At 39.0% G+C, this 25,189-nt stretch overlaps 1 protein-coding gene across 1 annotated transcript in view; it reads right to left on the bottom strand.

The window, feature by feature from the left end:
* LOC134740106 (carbonic anhydrase 1) overlaps positions 1-22,808 on the bottom strand; it is a 54,142-nt gene extending 31,334 nt beyond the window's left edge. Inside the window, exon 1 of the mRNA XM_063669460.1 lies at positions 22,748-22,808. The gene's annotated coding sequence lies outside the window, so the exon portion shown is untranslated. The remainder of the gene's footprint in view (positions 1-22,747) is intronic.
* Between the last annotated feature and the right edge of the window lie 2,381 nt (positions 22,809-25,189).

The following is a 25,189-nucleotide window of genomic DNA, read 5'->3' as shown; positions in this document are numbered from 1 at the left end:
GTGCTGGGAAAACTGGCTAGCCATATGTAGAAAGCCGAAACAGGATCCCTTCCTTACACCGTATACAAAAATCAATTCAAGATGGATTAAAGACTTAAATGTCAGACCTAAAACCATAAAAACCCTAGAAGAAAACCTAGGCATTACCATTCAGGACATAGGCATGGGCAAGGACTTCATGTCTAAAACACCAAAAGCAATGGCAACAAAAGCCAAAATTGACAAATGGGATCTAATTAATCTCAAGAGCTTCTGCACAGCAAAAGAAACTACCATCAGAGTGAACAGGCAACCTACAAAATGGGAGAAAATTTTCGCAACCTACTCATCTGACAAAGGGCTAATATCCAGAATCTACAATGAACCCCAACAAATTTGCAAGAAAAAAACAAACAACCCCATCAAAAAGTGGGCGAAGGACATGAACAGACTCTTCTCAAAAGAAGACATTTATGCAGCCAAAAAACACATGAAAAAATGCTCACCATCACTGGCCATCAGAGAAATGCAAATCAAAACCACAAGGAGCTGTATTTTTATCCCCACTGTGGAGCGGGTCAACACAAAGGTAACGTGTCTGGTAGGAAGATCATCAGATCTGGACTCAAGTAGGCCTGAACACCTGATCTACATTTTAATCCTCGGATTTATTGTGGAAATTATTTCACCTCTATAAGCCTCTGTTTCCTTATCTGAAAATGGGGAAAAGAATCCTATCTTGCAGGATTGTGGTGAGGGTTAATGATAATATAGGCCAGGTGTCTAGTTACCTGGTACTTACAGTATGATTGATAGCTGCTATCATTGTTCATGAGAGGTGGTATCTAATGAAATAGAATAAAATCTCTTTTTTTATTATTTCAAATTTGAAAGTAGCAGGGAAAAGGGGTAGAAATTTTGTATATGAATTCTAGCAGACTTCCTAAAGGGAAAAGGGGCAAGGCCCCAAAGCTTTGTCTCTGGGACTTAACATTTATTGAAACCTATTAGGCTGGACAGAATAGCAACTGTTCTCAGCTCAGAGTCAGGGAAGTTCCAAAGAGTCCAAAGAACCCCTGAAATGAAACACCCAGGAGGGTAGAAAGAACTTGCACAGTGGGTTGGTCCCAACTGAGAGACAGGAAAATGTAGTCTGGGCCCATGAGGAACTGGACATAGGAACCTGTCTCACCCTGAGCATCTGTGGTCATGTGTTCAACCTGCATGAGTGACTATGTGAATTCATTCATTTATTCATTTAGCAATTGTTTTTGAATGTCAACTAAGCATAGATCTATGAAAATATCCAAGAAACATACAGAAACAACTCTATCTTCATTAGCATTATAGTTTATGAGGGACTTAAACAAGGAGCAACAGCAAATCACCCAAAATTGTGGTGAATTTTCTAAAGGGATAAACTAGGTGGGCAGTGGTAAGGGCAGGAATGGGCTACTTACAAGGAGGAAGGCAAGAGGAGACAGGACAGCCATGACCAAGGTTGAGGTATGGCCAGAACACTCCTCCTCTGTGACACCTCACTGCTGTGCTTTCTTATCACCAGCTTTCAGATGGAGTGCCATCCCCTCAGAAGGCCTTCTTGACCTGGCTGAACTTCATTTCACTCTGCACTTTTGCCAATCACTTTCTACCCATTAGCCGAGTTTATTTTTTCGGAGGTTTTATAACCTTCTGAAATTATCTTTTCTAGTTTTGCATATATTTATTATATGCTTTCCCTCTTTAGAAGGAAAGACTCTTGAGAGCTCTGAGCATTTTGTCCAGTGTCTGAGGGTGCCTAAATATTTGTTGAATGATTAAAAGGAAGACTATGAAAAGACCTTAAAGCAAAAAAGAGCCCGGTGCATTCTAGGAAATAAAATGAGGCATTTGGGTCTTGTTGATGCTAATGGCCTCCAATGAATCCTGCCTTCTCTTATCCATGCCCTTATGTAGTCTCCTCCCTTACTGACTCAGGGCACGGCCACATGACTTATTTGGCCAATGGGACATCAGCGAACAGCACAAGCGAAGGCTTGATAAGTGTTGTTCAGAACACAGATGAGCCATGTGAGAAAGTCCTGCTTGGTCTGGTCTCCTTCAAGAGGAAATACCACTTGGAGAGCAAGGTGCTGGCATTCCAGCTGTCCCAGCTGAAATTCAGCCACCCAGCTGAAATGCGCTCAGTGAGTAAGTCCAGGTAAAACCAATAGAAATATCCACCCATCAACCCCGTAACAGTGAGAAGAAAACAAAAGTTGTCACTCTAAGCCACTGAGTTTTTGGGTGGTCTGCTATGTGCAAAAAACCTGAAACAGAGCCGAGGCATAGCGAGCAGGCGAAGGTAGTATTCGATGGTTTAGAAAGCAAAACAATCGTTCAGAACCTTACACACGTCAAGTTACTGTATGTTAAACACAATGGAAATTAACAGGTTTGAAGGAAGGGAAGACTTATTACTGAAAAGATCAGTTAGGAGGCTATTCCAGATATCTTTTGCTGCTTTGAGTAATGGGATATGGTGGAAGAGACCCGGCACCAGTTCCCAGGCTTAGGCCTTATCAGACTGGTAGCCTCTACTTCCCTTCTTTAGGAACACTCTCTGGGAGGCCTGAGCATCTGTTTAGAAAGCTAATTATTCTGCTGGAGCAATTACATGGAGAGGCCCATTTACCCGGCTCTGCCCCGAAATTCAAGAGGAGGAGATATACCTTATCTTTCTATGGGAAGAGTGCAGTCCACCATAAGTTCCCGGATATTGTCTCTTAATCCTCACAATACCAGTATCATGTAATTAATATCACTCCAATTTTTACAGATGAGAAAAATGAAGTTTAAATGATCTATATAGCTTTGTCCAAACTTTCACAGAAGTGGAGGCGGCATTTTAACTTAGGTCTTCCTAATTCCAAAAGCAAGCTATTGTCAATATAAGATCTGGATGGGCTCTGGGTTGGCAATATATGAGAGTTTTGGTGGCAGAAAGAGAGGAGGTGAAAAGTTGTGTTAGAGTTAGGGAGAAGATAAAAGGAAAGAAAGCGATATTCCAGGAAAGCAACTTTTTCTTCTTACTACTCTTCTGCCAAATTGTAGATGACCCTCTGTGACAACCATAACTAAGTATGAGCTCTGAAGAACAACACATCCTTATTCTATCTGGTTGGTGTACAAGGGTAATTGCCATTGAACATAATGGCAGAAACCATAATTACCCTTTTGCACCAACCTAATAAGTTTTCCACACTTACTATTGCTTCAAATCCATTTAAAAGGAAAAATACTTATTGAAGCATAGTCATTAGTAGCTAAAAACTAGAAACCACTTACATATCAGCAACAGGAGAATAGACAAGTACACTGTGGCATTGTTATACAGTAGAGTATAAACAGAACTATATGCTCAACATACATAATTCTCAAAAACATAATTAATCAAGAAAAGTTAAATTGGAGAACAATGTATATAGCATAATACCAATTTTATAATGTTTAAAAATATGCATAGCAATGCAACATGTAACTTACAAATTCAGACTAGGTAGCAATCACATGAACAATACACTCGAGAAAAATAACTACCTGTTCAGGTGATCACAGTTGCCTCCAGGAAGGAAAAGATAAAGCAAGAAAATGGGAAATCTAGATTAAAGCTTTAATGGTATCAATAATTTATTATTATTATTTTTAAATGAAGCAAATGTGGCAGGTAGAAACAAAAGGAACTCTTTTCAAGGTGATTTTGGTGAGATCAAAGGCCAAAGCAAAGTTGTGTGAAGGCTTAGGTGGTAATTTGCAAAATCTTTAGCCCATTAGTTCACCAAGTACAACATAGGACCTTGAACACAGTGAGAACTGAAAGAAATGAAGTGTCACTTTGTACCTTGATGCTGTGCAGTTGGGAAGGCACCCACACACTGTACCCTACTCAGCAAAGCCATATTCTCTTAATGGTTTTCAGAAGCCAAGGTAGAGAGGAAGTGCCTTTTAAAAATAGCTTTTGAGGCAAGAAAGGCCATAACTGGAAGGCCAGATGGAAGAACATGAGCAGACTTGTTTCTGAGCACATGAAACATCCAAGAATTAACATGGTGGGTTTTGACTGGAGTGGAGTATGGGGAGAATCTATTCCTGCAGGCCAGATCTATGAGTCAGTGACTTCGTTCGGTGGATGAGTCCTAGGGAAATTCAAGTAACTCTTAAAAATAGAAAGACCTGGAACTGCTAACGAATGAAAAATAAGATTCAACCACTTGTAAATGATGATATCAGGACTCTTCTTGTGTTAATTGGTGGAGAGGGTTTGGAAGAAGAGACACTGAACCTCGAATAAAAAGGAAGCCCTGCATGGAAATGACATGAGACAGGACAGGGCAGCTGGAGAAACAAAAGACTAATTTCATCAACAGTTATTTTCTGTTTATCTTTGTTTGTGCAAGAGCACAGAAGAAGCTGCTTGCAACAGTCTTTCACATATTGTTGATAACTTGGTAGGTGCTATAACAAAGGCTTATTCCACTAATGTGCCTAAAAATGTAGGCATGTATCTTATCTCTGTGCACTGGCCTCTTTGATATACTCTGGGACATCCAGATACCCTGAAACCTGAGTCCCGGAGCTTAAAACCCACTTATTGGTATTGTGTATGATTTACCAATAAGGAGATTAAATTCCCTGGAAGACCATGGAAAACATGTGCTGATGTTCCAGACAAATTATGTTTTCTGGTTGTAGCATTTGGTTAAAAAGAAGACACTGAAAAAGCAAGCTATGAACATATAGAAAGAACGGTTCAAGTCCCATTGAATCTTTGTTAGCCAGTCTTTGGGAACAAATTCCATAGCCCTTCTTCCATAAATCCTTCTAGAAAGATAAAATATGAGATTTTGTAGTCTTTTACCTCCTCTAACCCTAACTTGCTTGAAATATCTAGTAATTTTTCATATCTTAAATAGAAAAATCAAGCCAGCCAGATTTTATTTATAAGAAGATGAAATACCAGTTTTCCCTGAAAGTAGGCCTAAATGTGAAACTAAAGACACTGCTGACCTTTCCTTGTCAATCTAAAAGATAAAAAGTTTTTAAAATGGCCTGGGCACTCAACAGTAAAGCCTTTTTAGAAAACAACACAAGCGTTGGCTGGGTGTAGTGGCTCAGGCCCATAATCCTAGCACTTTGGGAGGTCAAGGCAGGAGTATCACTTGAGCTCAGGAATTCCAGACCAGCCTGGGCAACATGGCAAAACCCCATCTCTACTAAAAAATGCAAAAATTAGCCAAGCGTGGTGGCATGTGCCTGTAGTCCCAGCTACTTGGTGGACTGAGGCCGAAGGATTGCTTGAGCCTGGGAGGTCAAAGCTGCAGTAAGCTGTGTTTGCAGCACTGCACTCCAGCCTGGGCGACACCCCCTGTCTCTAAATAAATAAATAAATATATGAATAAACAGTTAAAAATGATACAAGCATAACTCTTGTTTCTCATCTCCGGTAACTGTAAATGGCATTATACCATTCCTATTTCTTAAGGAAGAAACCTAGGAGTCCTCTTTGAATATTTCCTTTCACAAAATCTATTTATCAAATCAGCAGCAAGTTTAATAGCTTCTTCCTCCTAAACGTAATTTAAATCATCTACTTTTGCACCACCATCTGCCATCGACCATTTCTCTCTTGCAGAACCACCAGGCCCTGGGGAGACCACACTCCTGGAGAGAATGTGGGTTCTGCAAGAAGTAATTGATCCTTTCAGGAAATGCACCTTTTCCCTCTAAACACAAAGCAAACCCCCCCAAAACTGAGAACTGGACCTTAGAGACACATGGTGTCCCATCCTGAGAGTGGATGCCAATAATAAATCTGAGGCTCAGGCCAGTGGGAGGGGAAATCTGAGTCTGTGACTCTTCTGCTCAGACACTCTCAAGGGAGCTGAACTGGTTCATGGTTGCTGATGACCACTGGCTACTGATCTCTTTAAGGAAAGATTGTCCAGTTTAGGAATTTAGGACTCCCCCAAATCATCAAATAATGAGTTTATGAAGACCACCAGATACCCAAGAAGATAAGCACTGTATGTGTCAAATACATTTGAAAAAATAATAAAGAAGAAAATGTTAAAGAGATATCAGATGTGGCCAGGCACCATGGCTCACACCTGTAATCTCAGCACTTTGGGAAGCTGAAGCGGAATGATTGCTTGATGCCAGGAGATTGAGACCAGCCTGGCCAACACGACGAAACCCTCTCTCTACTAAAAATACACAAGTTAGCTGGGCATGGTGGCAGGCACCTGTAATCCCACCTACATGGGAGGCCGAGACATGAGAATCACTTGAACCCAGGAGGCAGAGGTTGCAGTGAGCCATCACACCACTGCATTCCCTGGGTGCAATGTGAGATGCCCTCTAGGTGACAGAGCAAGACTCAGAGCAAGACTCTGTCAAAAAATAAACTAAAATAAAATAAAATAACAGACGTGAAGTATTGAGCTTGATGTCTAACAATCAGTGGGGCTTACTATGTGGAAACTCCATGTGGATTGCACCTCATCCTTTCTTCACTGGACCAGCGCTATTAGCACCAATTCACCAGCTACTATCATCTGAAGGTACACATCGATCATGCAAGTTACCTTCTCTGGGCAGGCAATCCACATCTTTATGGTATTGAGTTTATGGCAGACCATACAGAGAGGTAATATAGTAGTTTTCTACTGCTGCTGAAACAAATCACCAAAAGTTTAGCCTCTTACAATACAAATTTATTCTCCTGACACTTCTGGCAGTCACAAATCCAAAATATGTTTTTGGGGCTAAAATCAAGGGGTTGGCAGGGTTGCATTCCTTCTGCAGTCTCTAGGGGAGAATTTGTTTTGTTGTCTTTTCCAGTTTCTATATGCCTCCTACAGTCCTTGGCTTATGATCCCTTCTCCATCCTCAAAGCAAGCAGTATAAAATCTTCTCTCCCTCGTCTTTTCTTCCTCCTTCTTATAAGAATCTTTGTGATTATATCAGGCCCATCTGGATGAATCAGAATAATCTCCCATCTCCAGATCCTTCATTTAATCACGTCAGTGAAGTCCCTTGTGTTGTGTAAGACATTTTCAAAGATTCTGGGGATTAAGATGTGGACATCACTGGGGCCAGTTATTTAGCCTACTACAGGTAGGAAGCAAGGGGAAACTTCTCAAGGACTCGTTTAGTGATGGTGGCGTTTGAAGGTTGTGGTGGTTGGGGTATTGAGGAGGAAACAGGCCAAACAGGAAATAAAAGATGATTTTTGGCCCTGGGTGTAATTGAATTGGCATATTTTGAGGGGGTGGGATTCAAGGAAATTAGCTTCACTGAGAGCTGAAAAAGATTCAGGGATTTTGCTTTCTAAAAAGCAAAATTGGGAGTATAATTGTGGTGTGTAGGGGGAGAGCAAGGGGAGTTAGTGATGGTTGAAATAATAAAATGTACAAATAGTTTCATTACTAAAGCTTATCATTCTCTGGATATTGATGGATATCATTCAATTGGCTGTAGTTGATGTAGCAGAAAAGAGTCATCCATCGATTCTATTGATTCTATTGAAATTTTTAGGCAGATAACTTATCATATATTATTTTGATGAAAATATCAGTGCTGATATTAGCAATAGATACATGAGAAGAAGCAATTAGAAAGAACTAAAGATGTGTAGTTTGGCAGAATGATTATCAATATAGTCATCTATGTGAACTGTTTGCCTGCAATTCCCTTTTGGCACAATAGCACGAAAGCAAGTCAGGGTGATGTGAGTTTTATAAGGGCTGTTAAGTCTACATAGGTTTGCTCAGTCATCATGGTTGCTGTTTTGTGTCATGTCCATTCACTTAGAATTTAAAGAAAAAGTAAAGGGAACATGTTTCTTTCTCAACACTTTTGCTTTTGGCAACCTCTTGTTGCTTTTACTACTAATGAGAGAAATTCCTGTTCTTTAAGAGTTAATTTTAAAACAAAACTTTGTCCACATCTTTCCAATTCCTGGAATACCATTCACAGGAGCACAGCACAATAAATAATTCTGTTCATGCAGGTGATAAATGCTGTTGAGGGCTCCGCTTGCTAACCATTTAAGAAATACAGATTTACATATTTTCAAGGCATATCTGTGAAAATGTCAGTTCTTTAACTAAACACTCATCTACACAGCCTTTCTGCTGAAGGGAGCACCACCTGAGTGACTTGCTCACACTCTGAGCTCTTCCTGCCTCCAAATGAATTGGTGATTGTTCCCTTCCTGCCTCCAGTGTGTTGGTTACTGTTGCCATCCTTATCAATGGTAAGGGTCTAGGCCCACTGGTTTGGAGTTATCTGTGTCTCCTTCCCTTTCCTTAGGCTCTCGTGGTAAATGCTGCCAATTCTATCTTCACAACCCCTCTGGTGTTCTTTCCTTCCTTCTCCTTTCATCACCATTGCCTCTTACCTGCTGACATCAAATCACATCCTAACTGATCTCATTGTCTAAGCCTTTGCTCCCTCATATACAGCTAAAGACCTACTGCAAGAATGATAGCCCTGAAGCCCTGTTCCAGTCACCTCATTCATTGTCAGGGAATTTTCGACAGCTTCCCAGTGCTTTGCATAATAGGCAGACACCACAACCTAGCAGGCAAGGGCCTCAGATCTACTTTTCCAGATTTTTATTTCAATAGTTTCCTTTATACTGTTTATTTTTCAGTAAAGCAGGACTATATGTTGTCCCCAAATTCCTTTTCTTTCCTTTCCCTTCTTTTCTTTTTTCTTTTTTTTTTTTTTCAATAGATACAGGGTCTCACCATGTTGCCCAGGCTGGTCTTGAGCTCCTGGGCTCAAGCGATCTGCCCACCTTGGCCTCCCAAAATGCTGGAGTTACAGGCGTGAGCCACTGCACCTGGCTATTAACCCCAAATTTATTCTGTGTCTTTCTCTCTTTACCTTCAGACTTTGCGATGTGCTGCTCTTTAATATGAAATGCCCAACTCTTGTCCCAAACACACATATCCACTTGTGAAAATCTAACCTATCATCAAAAATACATCTCAGATGATAGGTGTTTCTTGAATAAAGTCTTTCATCTTTGCATTGCCATAGAGTTTGTTTTACATCTTTCTTATGACAGCACTCACACGTTGAAACCGTGGTTGTATTTATGTGTATACTTGTCTCTCCACCAGATGGGTAGTAAGACTCTTAAAATCAGAGTCTGAATTTTATCAATCCTAGGAATCTTCCATTCTCTTCAGTAGATAATCAAAAACTTTTGTTAAATATTGGAATGAATAAGCAAGTGAATTGATTTTGTTAATTTATTTCTATGGAACATTAGTGATGTGGTGAACAAACACTTTGAGCACATCCAAAATAAAAACCATCTGGAACTGGAGTAACAGAATTTTTAATCAAGCTACACTGCTGTAATACCCACTGAGCTATGAAAAATCTCATGCTGGAAAAGGTGCCAGAATCTTAGTACACTATTTTCAGGAAAGAGATACCATTTCTTTCCCTAAGACATGACCTCGTCTTAGTACCAGAAATGTGAAACCTACCTGGAGAATAAATAAGTTTCAATTTTTAATAGCTTATAACTCTGACAGGGCTGGGAGTATCAAATTAACTTGAGCATTATCCACCCTGCAGTGCCAGCCGAGGGGCATGTGGAGAGAAAGTTGCTGAGGGTGGGTGTAGGTGTTCAGCTTCTAGACGGTACTGGCAGCAGCAGCTGTCTCTTGGCTCTGGAGGCAGCCCTCTGCTCTCCCTCTGTGGGCAAGAGGTCCAGGATGAGATGGGGAGGTGGGTGGTCAGATGGGGTAGGGGCTTAAGAGGAGGCCTCAGGCCCTGGTTGGAGATACAGCTGAGCTATATGAAGCAGAGTAATTAGTTATGGCATCATCGGTATATAAAAGGGTGAGGGAATCTCAGAATTGAGTTATAATACCTGCTTGTGAGACAATATTACATTAATGATGACAAAGGGTGACTTCCATGAACTTCCAGAAACAAAGGATTATCTGGGGAGTAAACTTAACAGGCACTTCATTTCAGAACAACATGAAAAAATTACAGGCACATAAATCTAGAAGTAGGTAGCTCTGTCTCTACCAACATGGATGATGAAAGGTGAGATTAAATGATTCTGAACTTTGCCTGACATGATAAACCTCTATGACTTAAGAAAGTGAGCACTGCTTGGCTAGACAGAGCCTCCCTAATATTATTATGGTAAAAGGAATCTCTCACATTGCAGGCTGGGGAAGCCAAAGATGGACTTTGTGCCACAGTGTTCTGCACTCATTCGTACACAGGGCTTTTGCTTTAAAATGAGCATTTGGAAGAACTGGTAAATCATTTTATGCACTTTGCTTGTGTTATATTCTAAATAAATTTATAAATTGTTGATTCCCTTTAAAACTTATTTTAAAACCATCTCCTCTTCACCTTCAGTATAGCCTGTGCTTGTTAATTTATTTTTAAGTTCAGGGAGAACAACTGTGGCCATACACATGAAGAAAATACAAAATATTGGGACAGATGACAATTTCCTTGCATATCCATGACCTCCCTCTTCTTGCTAGTGCCCTGCAGGTGAGAGTCAATCAGTAGAATAAGCAAGGCCTAGGGACCTCCAAAATAATGAAGGCTTTTATAGACCCAGGCAGAGGGCAGTGTCTCCTCTAGGTACAGGGTTGATGTTTTGCCCTGGGATAAGGAACTCAGAACCCTTGGCTCCCTGAGTGAGTGCAGTCAGTGAAACCCAGTAGATGTCTCTTGGTCTTTGGAGAAAAATTGCCTTTGCCAATGTCCTATGTACAGCTTGCTTCTGCAGGCCAACTTTAGCAGCCCTGGAGAGGAACTGCAACTTTGAGCAGAACTATTGTTAATCCACACAGTTAAGGAGGGAAGAAGCCCCACCATGCTCTTTCTTCTTTTTTTTTTTTTTTAAGATTCCTTGTAGAGATGAGGTCCCACTATGTTGCCCAGGCTGGTTTCGAACTCCTGAGCTCAAGTGATCCTCCCACTTCAGCCTCCCAAAGTGTTAGGATTACAGGTGTGAGTTACTGTGTGCTACCCATCATGCTGTTTCTCACCCTGAGCTTCAAAAGGTCACTTTTCCCCCTTAGCCTCCAAGGAAGACTTTTGACCTTTTGCTCACAAAATAGCCAATGGCCAACAGTGTGAGAAAAGATCATCTATGTGACCACTGTTTAGAGAAACGTAGATCAAAACAATGAGAGACCATGGGAATGGGAGGCAAAATTCAAAAGACTGATAATATTCCTGTGGAAACACGAAGTACTCCAATAATTCATTTGCAGCATTTAATTAAATTATAAATGGACATAGAGTTAGATTCAAATATTCCCCATTTAGGAGTCTGTGTAATTGAAAAATTAACAAGAGTAATTGGAAATAAATGTGCAAGGATGCTAACTGAATCAATGTTTATAAGAGCAGGCATTTCAAAATAACCTAAAGGGGAATGGAATTAAATAGTGATACTAGACAAGTGCATTTGTGATACTTTAAGTGTAAAAAGTGAATTGAAGAGCAATGGCATAATATGATCCTGATTTTGCATATAAAATTGTTTTGCATCTACACACTTATGCATTCAGTGAAGAGAGATTAGAAAGAAACACCAATCTGGTAACATTTGTTGCCTTGAAGAGACTATGATTTTAAAAGATGACAGATTGTTAATTGTTACTTGATTTACATCTGTATTGTTTGATAGTTGCAAAGAACATATATCATTTTTGTAATAAAATTATTTAAATTTTTTCTTAACCTCATATTTAAAAGTTTATAAGATTTTGAGATATTAATCTGAAGAATTTCCAAGAGACAGATTATAGAATTTAAAAATTAAAAATTTCTTGCCTAAAAATAAGCCAATATTTTAATAAAATCTTGTTTTAACCAATAAAAAAAGTTTATAAGAGGAAAAGAACCATTTCTATAGTTTCTACATGTCTACTGACATGTCAATATAGCTATTGTGCCCCCTTTTGAATACTATTTTATTGCCTTATAAAATTGGAAATCTCCTAAGCAGATGAACACATGGAGAAGTTATTTTATTTTGTACGATCTACATGATAATTATACTCCTAAGAGGAAAAGAAATGTACTTGTTTGAAAAAAACCAAGGGAGTCAGGGAAATCTCACTCAACTCTGTGGCATAAGAGAAAACATCTAAATTAAATGATTGAAAAGAGAAAAACAAAGCTAGGGATAAGTTCTGAAGCATGTAAAAAATATTTGCCTTGTGGTTCCTTTAATTGAGTGGTTCTCAAACATTTCTGTGCATCAGAGGGCTTTGTTAAAACACAGATTGCCCAGCCTCACCTTCAGAGTTTCTGATTCAGTAGGTCTGGGATGGAAGCTGAGAATCTGCATTTCTAGCAAGTCCCAGGTGATGCTGATACTGCTGCTCTGAGGAACACACTTAGAGAGCCACTGCTTTAGAACTATTCCTTGTATACCCTTTGCCAGAAATGGCTAAGATTTCCAGAAGCAAGAATAGGAATAAAGGCAAGATGTACACAAGTGATATCTGATACTGGGGTTGAGATTATGTATTATATACAATTTTTTGAAAAGTAAGATTACGACTAAGCTGTCTATTACACTACATGTGCTGCGGTAGTATTTTGTATGTTGTATAAAACAAAAGCACTAAATAAATAAAAAGCATTAAAGAATAATAGAAAATTATTTATATATATTAAATCTCACTTATTTTCTTTTCATTACTTATAAAAGAATATGAACTGTACAATTTTCCAGCTAGTTATACATATTAGAAAATAAATAAAATATTGAAAGAAGAGAGGACAGAATGTTTACGAATCATTTGTAATTTTAAAATTAAAAAATTAAATAAAATAATAATAATTATTATTTTGAGGCAGAATCTCACTCTGTTGTCAGGCTGGCGTGCAGTGGCGCAATCTCGGCTCACCACAAACTCTGCCTCCCAGGTTCAAGCAATTCTCATGCCTCAGTCTCCTGAGTAGCTGGGACTAGACGAGTGTGCCACCATGCCCCGGTAATTTTTTTGTATTTTTAGTAGAGATGAGGTTTCACCATGTTGGCTAGGCTGGTCTTGAACTCCTGACCTCGTGATCTGCCCTTCTCTGCCTCCCAAAGTGCTGAGATTACAGGTGTGAGCCACCGCACCCGGCCAAATTTAAAATTTAAAAACTCTACCTGTCTTTAGTTGTGGTACATGATTGCTTTAACAGTATGGAGGGTTTTTTTTTTCACATTTTCTTTGTGTGAAACATAATATCTTTTTAATGATTGTTTCATTGTGACTGAAGTAGCTGAAATGCACAGTGTGCTCTTTTGGGTTTCCCTATAATTGTTTAAGATTGATTTTTCATTGTTCTTAAAATTAAACTTTTTTTTGGAGAAAGAGAAACAGGTAAAAAAAAAAAGAGAGAAAACTTTAGATAATTGTAACTTTATACTATCTTGGGGGCAATGCTTCATTTCTAAGGGAGTTCAAGCACTGTGCATCAGAGCCAGGAGGTTCCAGACTTGTCACTGTCATGTCAATCTTGTAACTTTCCAACAGGTCCTCCTTCCCAGAAACCAAATCAGATTTTCTACTTGAAGCAGTACCAAGCCTCTGGACAGAGTTTCGAGGGAAGGATTTTGGGGTCATGGGTTTTTTCCAGGGAGGCTCGAAAAAAGCTTCCCTTGCAGTTTGAGTTTGAAGGCTGTAGCTCAGTGGCAGATCAGGACACCTAGGAACATTTCCAAGGAAGTAGCCACTTCTCTCCCAGCCTTGAACCCTGATCTCTGGGTTCTTCCCTCTGAGAATCTCCCCTGCCTCAGTTAAACTGTGCATCATAACTGCATGGCTATTTGAGATATTATTTTTAAATAACATGTTTACTTTGTGAAAGCTCTTATGTTAGGGAAACCAGAGGTCAGCATTGCAGTTTGTTTACAGATCTGTGAAATGGCTTTGCCCTGCTACCCCCTTATTTATATCAGATTTCATCTTTCATGCTACCCTCTCTTTTCCAACTTCAGTTTCCTAATGCTCTTGGTTACCCCACTTTGGAGATCACCCCGGCTTGCCTAGGATGCATCTGTCCAACTTTCAATGCCTAACCTTGGCTAGTTAACAATCTTGACACAAATTCATATCAATGCATTAATGACAGAAAAGAGCTTAATGTGGTAACTTCCAGTCACATCTTTGCTTTACATAGTGATTTTCAACTCCAACGATCTTAAGTAAAGAAATGCATTTTGAACAATGAAATGCGGTGGACTGGTAGGACCAGCAAGAAGGAGATGTTTAGCCAGAGCAGCTTCCCGTGGTCCTTTGCATCATAATAGCTAGTCCACGTTTGGTTGATGCAAAAGTTGTACTTAAGAGAAAGCATGTGAACAGGGTTCTCTTTTAAAAGTATACTCCAAATGGCTACCTGAAGGGGAAATGAATGGGAACCCTGGCACTATGGTGGGTTAATCTTGATGTTTTTCATTCATCCCTTATGCCTGTTACCCATGTTAGTCTGTTTCTTATTAATTGGAAATTACTTTTACTTATGATTAAGAAACTGTTATAGTCCTGGACTTGTATGTAGAGGATAGGATTACAGTTCAACAAGTAGCCAAGTAATATATGACCAAATAAGATCACTGGAATTTGGCTACGTAGGGTTTAATGTGTCCAGCAAACTTTTTCCTCAGTAGTGAGAAATAACATGACACCAAACCTTTCGGAATCAGGCCAGGAACTGAAATGGGGAGATGTTGAACCAGCTCTCTTTGAAGCTGAACCCTGTCATTAAGGGCTAGATGGCACAGCCATAGAATAGGTTAGGACTGTTCTAGAGAACTAGTGATTGTTGTATATTAATACCTGTAATTTATAAGCCCATAAAGATTTATGCTTCTTGTATTTTATATGTTTATTTGTACTGTTTTTCCTTCACTTTGACAGTCTCAGCCTATCTCAGAATGGCAGGAAATCAATTGAAGTAAACTTTTGTCAGACTTCATTCAAACCTCTGGGGATACAAATGGTAGTGACTGGTTATCATGGGAAGAGTGAAATTAAGAGGAAATTGAATCAAAACTCTCTAAACTTAGGCATTTTTTAATAGTACTAAGACCTTGGAGTTTTTTTTTTAAGTTTTAAAATCTTTTAGCTTTGTTCTATTTTATTTTTATTTTTTAGAAAGAGATATGGGAACTTTATGATCACCTTGGGTGATTTTATTGTAGTTAGAGAGTAAAACATTCTAGCTCATTTCTGTAAATATGGAACTCAGTAACCATGTCTCAGTAGAGATGCTTTATATTTACAGAGAGTAAATAGAAAGTAATTTCAATTTTCTAAAAATTACAAGTACTGTCAAAATGTATGACAACCTGTAGTATAAGTATGTACGGATACACTATTTTAAATTTATGTCTTAGATTTTCTTTTCTCAGCTAATATTTATTTTTATTGACTTTTCTCAGAAATTATTTCATTCAGTCCTGTATTAAAAGATGCACAATTTCAAATTTCTTCTTATCAGATTAAGACACAAAATAGGTTAAAATATAATTTGCCATTGTGTTTAAATGGATCTTAGAAGTGCTAAATTTACATTTTCATACTATTCTGGATACTTCTAAGAATTTTAAATTTGATGTCATAATTCTATCACCTTTGGTTGTCTGCATTTAACATATGACACACTGTGATATTTGAATGCCTCTCTGAATAGCTCCCAGCTATAATGACTACTGCCATCTTTAGGATGGATCCACAGATTCTGGATCTAACTTATGTGCAGTTAGAGGGAGTTTAAAGGAGATTTAAATTGCCCTGCCAACTCCAATGACTCTTCATCCTTGGAGTTTGGTTAGCTGATTCTGTGCCTTGGTCCTAGTAATTGGGGGTTCTAGCTCCCCTAAAGATCTGAACTCATGCCACAAATTGTTTCAAGACCTGTTTCTTTTCCTAAAGGTAAGCCTCTGGCTTGATAATGATTCTGCCACCCTAGGCTTTCTAGGTCTGTTAGTCTTAATTCTTTTGGTCATGCATTCCTTTGAAATTATGACAAAAGTTAGGTTTGTTTCCTTTGAAAGTGCACATATTCTCAGATGTGTGTGCGTATACACACATGCTCACAATTTTGAATACAGTTTCTGGGCTTTCATGAATCCTAAGGCAACCCCCAAAGAATGGGGTCTCTGAATATTGCAGGCTTTAATGCCATGTGTAGTACACCTAAGCAGAAATCAGCCCAGCTGGGGCAGCATCCTAAATCACATGCCATTGAAACTTTCTTGCCCTTTGGTGCACCAGAATCTTGTCAGCAGTAGTCAGGTAGGGTCCACCCAATACAAATATTTGTCTAAAGCAATACCCAGAGAGGTAATATGATTTACAACTTAATGAGAAAAATAAAATCATTTGCTGAGCGTGAGTGAAGCTACTTTAGAGAATGAGAACAGTAAAGGTTTTACTGTGTTGATAAAGACTTGATGGCACTCAGTGAATTACAGAGCAGCAAGGTTCTGATATTTACTTTCAGTTCCTCTTCACTGAGGAAGTTTTGACTTCTATATGCATTGTGACTAAAAGAATTGTGGCCTGTCTTCTATGGATGATTTTAAGCTCAACCATCAAACCTCCATTAAACACCAAGTATATGTCAGGTCCTATGCTGGGTGTTGAGGACAGAAAATGAGTGAGGAGCTCATAATGTTGTACAGGAGAAAGACAAGTAAGTAAATAATAATGAAAGGGATTGCTACTTTTTAAGTGTAGACTACGTGCTAATGGTTTCACATATATTATTTCACCAAATCTTTAAAACAATCCTAGAGTCATGTTTATTTTTATCCTCATTTTACAAGCGAGGAAACAAAATCATGGACGATGGACCATATGCCATGGTAGAACTAAAATTCAGACGCGAGCACAGAGAAGACCCAGGTTTTTGGGAGGCCGTCTTTAAAAAATTATGCACTTTGTACTCATCAGATGGCTACTACAAAACAAAAAGAAAACCAACCAGACAAAAATACAGCAGAAAACTAGTGTTGGTGATGATGTGGAGAAATGAGAACCCTTGTGCATTTCTGGTGGGAATGTAAAGAGCTGTTGCCATTGTGGAAAGCAGTATAGTGATTCCTCAAAGAATTAAACACAGAACTACCTTATGGTCCAGCATTCCACTTCTGAGTATATATCTGAAAGAACTGAGAACAGGGGCTTCTACAGATATTTGTACACCTGTATTCATAGCAGCGTTATTCACAATAGTCCAAAGGTGGAAACAAACCCAGTGTTTATCGTCAGATGAATGAATAAACAAAATGTGGTACTATATATACAGTAGTTTCCCCCTTAACCAAAGCTTTGCTTTCCTCTGTTTCAGTTATGTATGATCCACCACAGTCCAAAATTATTAAATGGAAACCTCCAGAAATAATTAATACGTTTTCAATTGTATGCCATTCTGAGTAGTGTGATGACATCTCACAGCATCCCACTCCATCCTGATGGGGCCGTGAATCTTCCCTTTGTCCATCGTATCGCCTCTGTACACACTGCCCTCCCCTTAGTCACTTAGTAGCCTTCTCAGTTATCAGATTTGCTGTTGCCATGTTGCAGTGCTTGTGTTCAAGTAACCTTTATTTTACTTCATAATGGTCCCAAAGCCCAAGACTTGTGATGCTGGTAATTTGGATATGCCAAAGAGAAGCCATCAGTCCTTCCTTTAAGTGAAAATTTGAAAGCTTTTGGCTTAATAAGGAAAGGAAAAAAGTCATATACTGAGGTTGCTAAGATCTATGGTAAGAACAAATCTTCTATCCAGGCAATTGTGAAGGAGGAAAAAGAAATTCATGCTAGTGTTGCTGTTGCAACTCAAACTGTAAAAGTTACAGCTACAGTGGAAGATGGGTGTTTTGTTAAGACGGAAAAGACTTTAAATGGGTGGGTGGAAGACATGAATAGAAAACATGTTTTGATAACAACCTGTTGCACCAGAAAGCACTGAGCATCTACGAAGACTTCAGCAAGCAAGAAATGAGTGACACCACACCGCAAAGGGCTGGATACACAGATTCAGAAATAAGGAAGATCAGTAGTAGCCTATGGCTACATCACAATGCTTACATCATTCACCTCCTGTCATCTCATCACAGAGACATCACAGCATCTCCCATCACAAGAAAGGTGAGTACGGTACAATGCAATATTTTGAGAGAGAGAGACTACATTCACATAACTTTTATTATGATATATTGTTATAGTTGTTCTATTTTATTATTAGTTATTGTTGTTAATCTCTTCCTATTCCGAATTTATAATTTAAACTTTATCATAGGTGTGTTTGTATAAGGAAAAAAAACATAGTGTTTATAGGGTTCGGTACTAGCCATGGTTTCATGTATTGTCTTGTAACGTATCCTCACAGATAAGGGGGACTACTGTATATACAAGGGAATATTATTCAGCCTTAAAAAGAAATGATACATGCTGCAATATGGATGAAGATTGAAGACACTGTGCTAAGTGAAATAAGCCATATACAAAAGGACAAATACTGTGTGATTCCACTTATATGGGATAACTAGAATAGTCAAATTTATCGAGCTAGAAAATAGAATAATTGCTGCCAGAGCTCGGGGAAGGAAGGAGTGGGGGGTTATTGTTTAATGAATATGGAGTTTCCATTTGGAAAGATGAAAAAGTTATGGAGATGATGCGCGATGGGGGTTGCACAGCAACGTCAATGTACTTAATGCCACAGACCTGTATACCTTAAAATGTTTAAAGTAGTAAATTTAATTTTACCACAAAAAGAATACAAAATTAATAATAAAATTAGTGACAAAAGTGAATATCTATTTAGAACAAGAAAATGATTTATAATAAATCAAATATTTTATAAAGTTAAATATCAAAAATATCACATAATCAAAAAAACAATATTTTATATTCAGCCAATGCCAGACAGAATTCTCTAATAGCTTTTATCTATATTTTAATTTCATAATTCTGGATTATCTCTTCATATAACAAAAATTTTATATTATTTTCTGTAGAGAGAATAGAAAGATATTTCAGTCTTATTTCAAGCACAGTTGATTAAAATTTATGTTTGTTCTTATTAATACTGGGATTCATAAAATTTCACACACATTTGAAGTACTGCTATAGGTTTGCGTCTTAATACACAGGATTCTTTAATTTTGTACTATTTTCATCAAAAAAATTTTGTAACGTATGATGTGGTTTTAATTGTACATAAGACATTATCAGATACATTCCTGACAGAACCTGTCTTAACTAGGTTTTCTGGTCAAATTCTAAAACCAAATTCTCTGTCTGCAGCTTTACACACTGGATGATTGAAATTATTTTCCCTGGATTAGCTTTGTCTCTGTGCATTTCACCATCTGCTTCTCTTCAATAACCTACAAATTTCTGAACCTGGGAGCCATTGGGAAGCACACTTTCACTTTTTGATATGACTTCTGGCCCTGCATATTTGTTTTGGCATAGTGGATGCTACCCTGAATGGCTAGCAATAAATTATCAATATACAGATATGACTGACACCCACATAAATATGTCCCACTAAAGCCAAACTGAAATTATTCTCAACTCAACTTCCCCCATTTGGGTCTCAAAAATGCCCACAGACCCTCCAATACCACCTGATACAGGAAATATGATGCCGGACAGTCAGAGTAAAATGATAATGGGGTTGACTGATTGTGGTTAAATATCTTTTGCAAATTTTATTTAAAACATATGATTGTGTGAACACATTTCTTGTGCCCTTCTGGGATCTTGGAAGTAAATCAAGCAATGAATAGTCTTACATCTTAAGCATCATTATTTTTACAATATTGCCACCTCTGCCTAAGTCTGTCTCACTCCAATATTTTTGCTTCTCTCCACTGTGCTATTCCACCTTAGATAACTGTAAAACATTAGGACAAGGGCAATGAGAGAAACCTAATTAGACAGGAAGGACACACTAAGGAAAGGCACATAAAACAGCCTGGAAGGAAGGCTTCGGAGGGAAGAACTCACCTATCTCATGCTGGCCTGTCCTGGCATTGCACTGTTTTATTTTATGTATTTTGTTACCACTTTCAGAAAATTAACAGCACAGCTCTGCTCAACTAGCACATCTAATGCCATGTCCCACCCACCGGCCCTACACTGACCAGTGGTGCCTAAAATACCTGTTTTTTTCCTTTTCTTTTGAAAAAAAAAAATTAGAACAAATAGAAAGATTAGAACAAATGTTGGCATGATAGAAACAAGGAATAAAATAGGCAGAAACATCCCAAGGGAAGATCTACATGCTCTAAATGAGTTTGTGTCTCTTGGAGAGAAATAAAATCCAGAGCACAGAGAAAGTTCAGATAAGATGGATGAACCTCAAAATAACTTGAGGTGCAGTGAAGACTCAGGCAGAACAACTGTATCCTGGCAATTGCTATCCCAAATTTCAAAAATAGAATGGTGGATGTAGGTGAGCTATAGATCATGAGCTTGATGCAAATGTGGGTAATATTCTAAGATACAGTATTCAGTAGATAGTGTTAATCACGTAGGGAATGGCCAATAAAATGACAAAAGGATTCTTGATATTGAACTGGATATAAAACACGTAAAACGCAAGTTGACCCCAATCAGGCAATAAAGAGATTAAATTCAGTCCAGTACTGAATAATATCCTACAGAGGGAATTTCAACTATCAAATTACACAGTTATAAGTTATAAAAGAAGCTGGGCATGGTGGCTCACGCCTTTAATCCCAGTACTTTGGGAGGTCCAGGCTGGTTGATTGCTTGAGGTCAGGAGTTTGGGACCAGCCTGGCCAACATGGTGAAACCCCATCTCTACTAAAAATACAAAAATTGGCTGGGCGTGGTGGCGCATACTTGTAATCCCAGCTACTTGGGAGGCTGAGACATGAGAATTGCTTGAACCGGGAGGCAGAGGTTGCAGTGAGCAGAGATTGTGACACTACACTCCAACCTGGTTGACAGAGTGAGATTCTGTCTCAAAAAAACAAAAAAGTTATGAAAGAGGTAACTTTAAAAATTGGGTAAGGGGGCCGGGCACGGTGCCTCACACCTATAATCCTAGCACTTTGGGAGGCCGAGGCAGGCGGATCATCAGAGGTCAAGAGATTGAGACAATCCTGGCCAACATGGTGAAACCCTGTCTCTACTAAAAATACAAAAATTAGACAGGCGTGGTGTCACATGCCTGTAGTCCCAGCTACTCGGGAGACTGAGGCAAGAGAATCGCTTGAACCCAGGAGGCAGAGGTTACAGTGAGCCGAGATTCCACCACTGCACTCCAGCCTGGCGACAGAGACACTGTCTCAAAAATAAATAAATAAATAAATAAATAAATAAATAAATAAATAAAATAAAACTAGGTAAGGGTACACATGATATACTAGACTGCATGAAACATTGTGAGTTTGGAAAGCTCTGTTACCTCAAGGAGATGCCCAGCAGATTGACTTTTGGGTTGTGTAGAGGCACCCTGGCCATGTGTGGTACCTAATTATGTCCCTGACCCTCTCTCAAATTCTTTAACTGACACTTCAACCCTGGCCTTGATTCTCTGATACAGTATCCTCAGCCCAATCAGATCATACATCTTTCTATTCTCTTTATTTGCATAAGTGGCTTTACAATACTGGGAGAAGAGAGAAATAACTATAAGAATGTTGAAGTTAGTCAAATCCACAGTATTAACACATTTGTATTAACTTTAGAAATTTAATTATTTAATCCTTGAGATAACCTATGAAAGATTGTTTGTTAAGTTACTTGAAGCATTTAATATAACCTGATATATTAGAAAATCAGATATATGAACCATATAATTTCAATTTTAAAGTACAAGAGCATTTTCTTCAGTCTATACACAGTGTTTGAATGTTCAAGAGAACATAACTTACTACTGCATACATTTGGTTTATTACTTTTACTGGAATTGCTTTAATTATTAGAACCCCCTCCCTCCTTTTGTAAACTTGCAAGATGTATAAAAGATACTAATGTGTCAGGCATTTGAAATGTTTGAGAGATTCAGGTAGAATAAATTTGTAATTGATATAATATATAATATTTAAAGGAACTTAATTAACCAAGTCTATCAGTTGCATTAATTGTTTAGGGGAATTAACGTCAAATTGAACATTAGTCATGGAATAAGTTTAAATGGTAATTTATATTGGCCGGTTGCGGTGGCTCATGCCTGCAGTAGTCCCAGCACTTTGGGAGGCTGAGGAGGGCAGATCACCTGAGGTCAGTAGTTCGAGACAAGCCTTGCAAACATGGTGAAATCCCCTCTACTAAAAATACAATAATTAGCCAGGTGTGGTGGCATGTGCCTGTAATCCCAGCTACTCGGGAGGCTGAGGCAGGAGAATCACTTGAACCTGGGAGGCAGAGGTTACAGTTAGCAGAGATGGTGCCACCGTGCTCCAGCCTAGGCTGCCAAGTAAGACTCTGTCTCAAAAAAAAAAAAGGTAATTTATATTATCCTTTTCAGATTTACAGATATCTGCTTGATAAATATAAAAGGTTTAGAAAAACTATAAAGGCTTTTTAAACTTTACAGCTTTCATTCATTGAATAGTAATTAAGATGTAGGTACGACTGTATTTTATAAGATTTAAAGATTCTTTTGGCTGTCGGACAAAACACTTCAATGCTCAGCTAGATGAAAGGCAGAAGTCTTTGTTACTTACAGCTCCAAATGAGAGAAGGCTGCCACAGAGGACCACGCAAGGGGTTGCACCTGAGGACCGGGTACCACAAGCTGGAGGGGGAAAGGGCAGCTTATGTAGAGCAAAAAGGGTGGGGTTAGCTAGGTTGAATAATTTGCATAATTTTGGCAGGCTTTGGGGCATGGGCGCTGTCCTTAATTGTCTGATATCTGGCCCTGTGGTGATTAGAGTGGGTACATAGTGGCCCCGGAGTGTGAGAACCTGATAAGGGAAGTGGTTGGGTTGTGGATTTAATCAGCTGCTCAAGAGAGGAAACTGACCAGCCTCTAGCAGAGGCCTCCATACTAGGTCAAGACAGCACAATAATCAATAAAAATACCATATATAAAATATATTTAGTCACTGACTCCTTTATATCTTGATGTCGATTTTGAACTCAATTATTTGGGGTATTTGAGTGGCCTGAATAGTAGAGGAGACTTCTACAGAATAAGGCCTAAGTTGCACCAAACAGCATAGAAAACATTTTATTATGACAATAACAAGGAAGAAACCAAGTAGAAATGTGACAAGTCCCTGAAGGCTGACTTGTAACCAGGCTCCCATTTGTTTGGTGTTGGCCGGGAGAATACATCAGTCATGGCAAGGGCCTTTAGTCATATTTTGACTGGATTTCAGAGTGTGTTAAATATGTAAGGCATGTTTTTTTAGGGTGATGGTTTTGTGATCTAGGCTTTCTGTTAGAATGACCTCTTGACTGGTGGTGTTAACCCACCTACAACCAGAAGCTCTAATAATGTTACGAACACCTCTTTGACTAGTTAACATATAATCAAGGACAAATTTACTGTCAAAAAACATTTTTGCCAAAGCTCCCTGGTCTAGCAGAACTAATATTTGTTGTAATTTAGAAATATGATATACTAGAATTTTGGACATTTGTAGGGTAGCATCAATTATTTTTGACTGTTGGGCTAAAGCAACGGTCCTTGTGGCCATTGCAGCAAGTCCCAGAGCAGTGGTGAGTCCCAGTATTATAGGTACGAACGTGGCACATCAATGACATTTGGCTGGGTGGGGAAAGAATAATTAACATTTATATAAATAGGAATGCCAAGAGAGGCCAGAATGCATCTCGTGGCTTCCAGTTTCAGAGTAATGGAAGGGCAAAGGAGAGGGGATAAACACCCTTGTTGGTTGGGGCACAATATTGTTTTGTGGCATTACCTTTAGATTGGAAAATTGTACCTTGATTTAGGTAAAGGGAAATTACTAAAGAATAGGACTGGAGGAAGACAGTGGCTTTTGTTGGGCACAAGGTGAGAATATGCAGTTGTTCATTGGGTAGCCCATCTGTGGTATGTATTGAGGAAATATGAGTGCAGTTGCCACTTGCCATGAGGGGGCACCACAATACAGGAGAAAAGGCCGTTTGGAAGTGGTTTTCATTTCTCAGTATTTTTCATCTCTGGGGAAATTATCAGTTGGGTAAATGTGTGGTGTGGGATATGTGGAGGCAGGGTGATGAGTTATGGATAGTCAGTGCAGAAGAGTCTACTTCAGTCAAATGTGTTTGTATTTTGGATGTCCATATAAATATCAGAGAAGCTGGGACAGTGGGTTTGAATTTTACTTATGTAGTCTTTTAGAGAGCAAGAGGAGAAGATGCTGTTAGGATGGAAGAGATGGGGGTGGGAGTAGGGATACTGACAATGAGAAAGTGAAGGGGAAGAGGATGGAAGGGAATAAATGGTTTGACAGTGGGAGACCAGCAGATGCTCCTTTTACTCCTAGGAGAGCACACAGAGTAGATACTTCAGTTAGGTTACCCTTTAGTCAGGAGAAGTGGGTGGGATTAGCAGGAACCCGAATCTTAGAAGCATTAAGGAGGCATTGGACTTGGTCTCATAAGGGCTTAACCTGGTAAAGAGTGGAATTACAATCACAGGGAGCAGAACTTAGAGTTTTATAGGTGTCTGTAAAGTCTGGAAAGTTACTCCAGTTTTGTGGGTCTTGCTTTTTTAAAACAGAAGTCAGCAGTGTAAACAGCTACTGGAAAACCAAGAGCCTCTGGTCTCCTGTGAATGGCAAGACATTCCATGTGCTGGTGTAGTTGGCACTGCTCGTAGTTGGTTGGGAGGCAGGGGGCATGTCATCTTTAATGGCGTGGTCTTGAGCTAGGGCAGTGTCGGACTAGGGTATCCTTCCCAAATTGATACCCACTAGGGTTGATGTGGGCCGTATTTTTGTGGCTCTGTTGTGTTATAATGAGGCTGAGTCATTTGTAGAATTTGAATACAATGTTGGGTCCTGGGAGCTTGATTCGCAAATGTCTTTTAAGTCAAAGGCTTTGTGGGTGCACAGCTAGCAAAGATGCTGACGTCCAGAATACTGCTATAATTGGACCAAAATGCCACAATCTGAATGGTACAATCAAAGTCTCAATTAAAGGCAGCTAAGTGT

The sequence above is a fragment of the Pongo pygmaeus genome, chromosome 7 (genome assembly GCF_028885625.2).
Source record: "Pongo pygmaeus isolate AG05252 chromosome 7, NHGRI_mPonPyg2-v2.0_pri, whole genome shotgun sequence".
NCBI classification, from domain to species: domain Eukaryota; kingdom Metazoa; phylum Chordata; class Mammalia; order Primates; family Hominidae; genus Pongo; species Pongo pygmaeus.
This window is presented reverse-complemented; position numbering and strand designations above follow the sequence as displayed.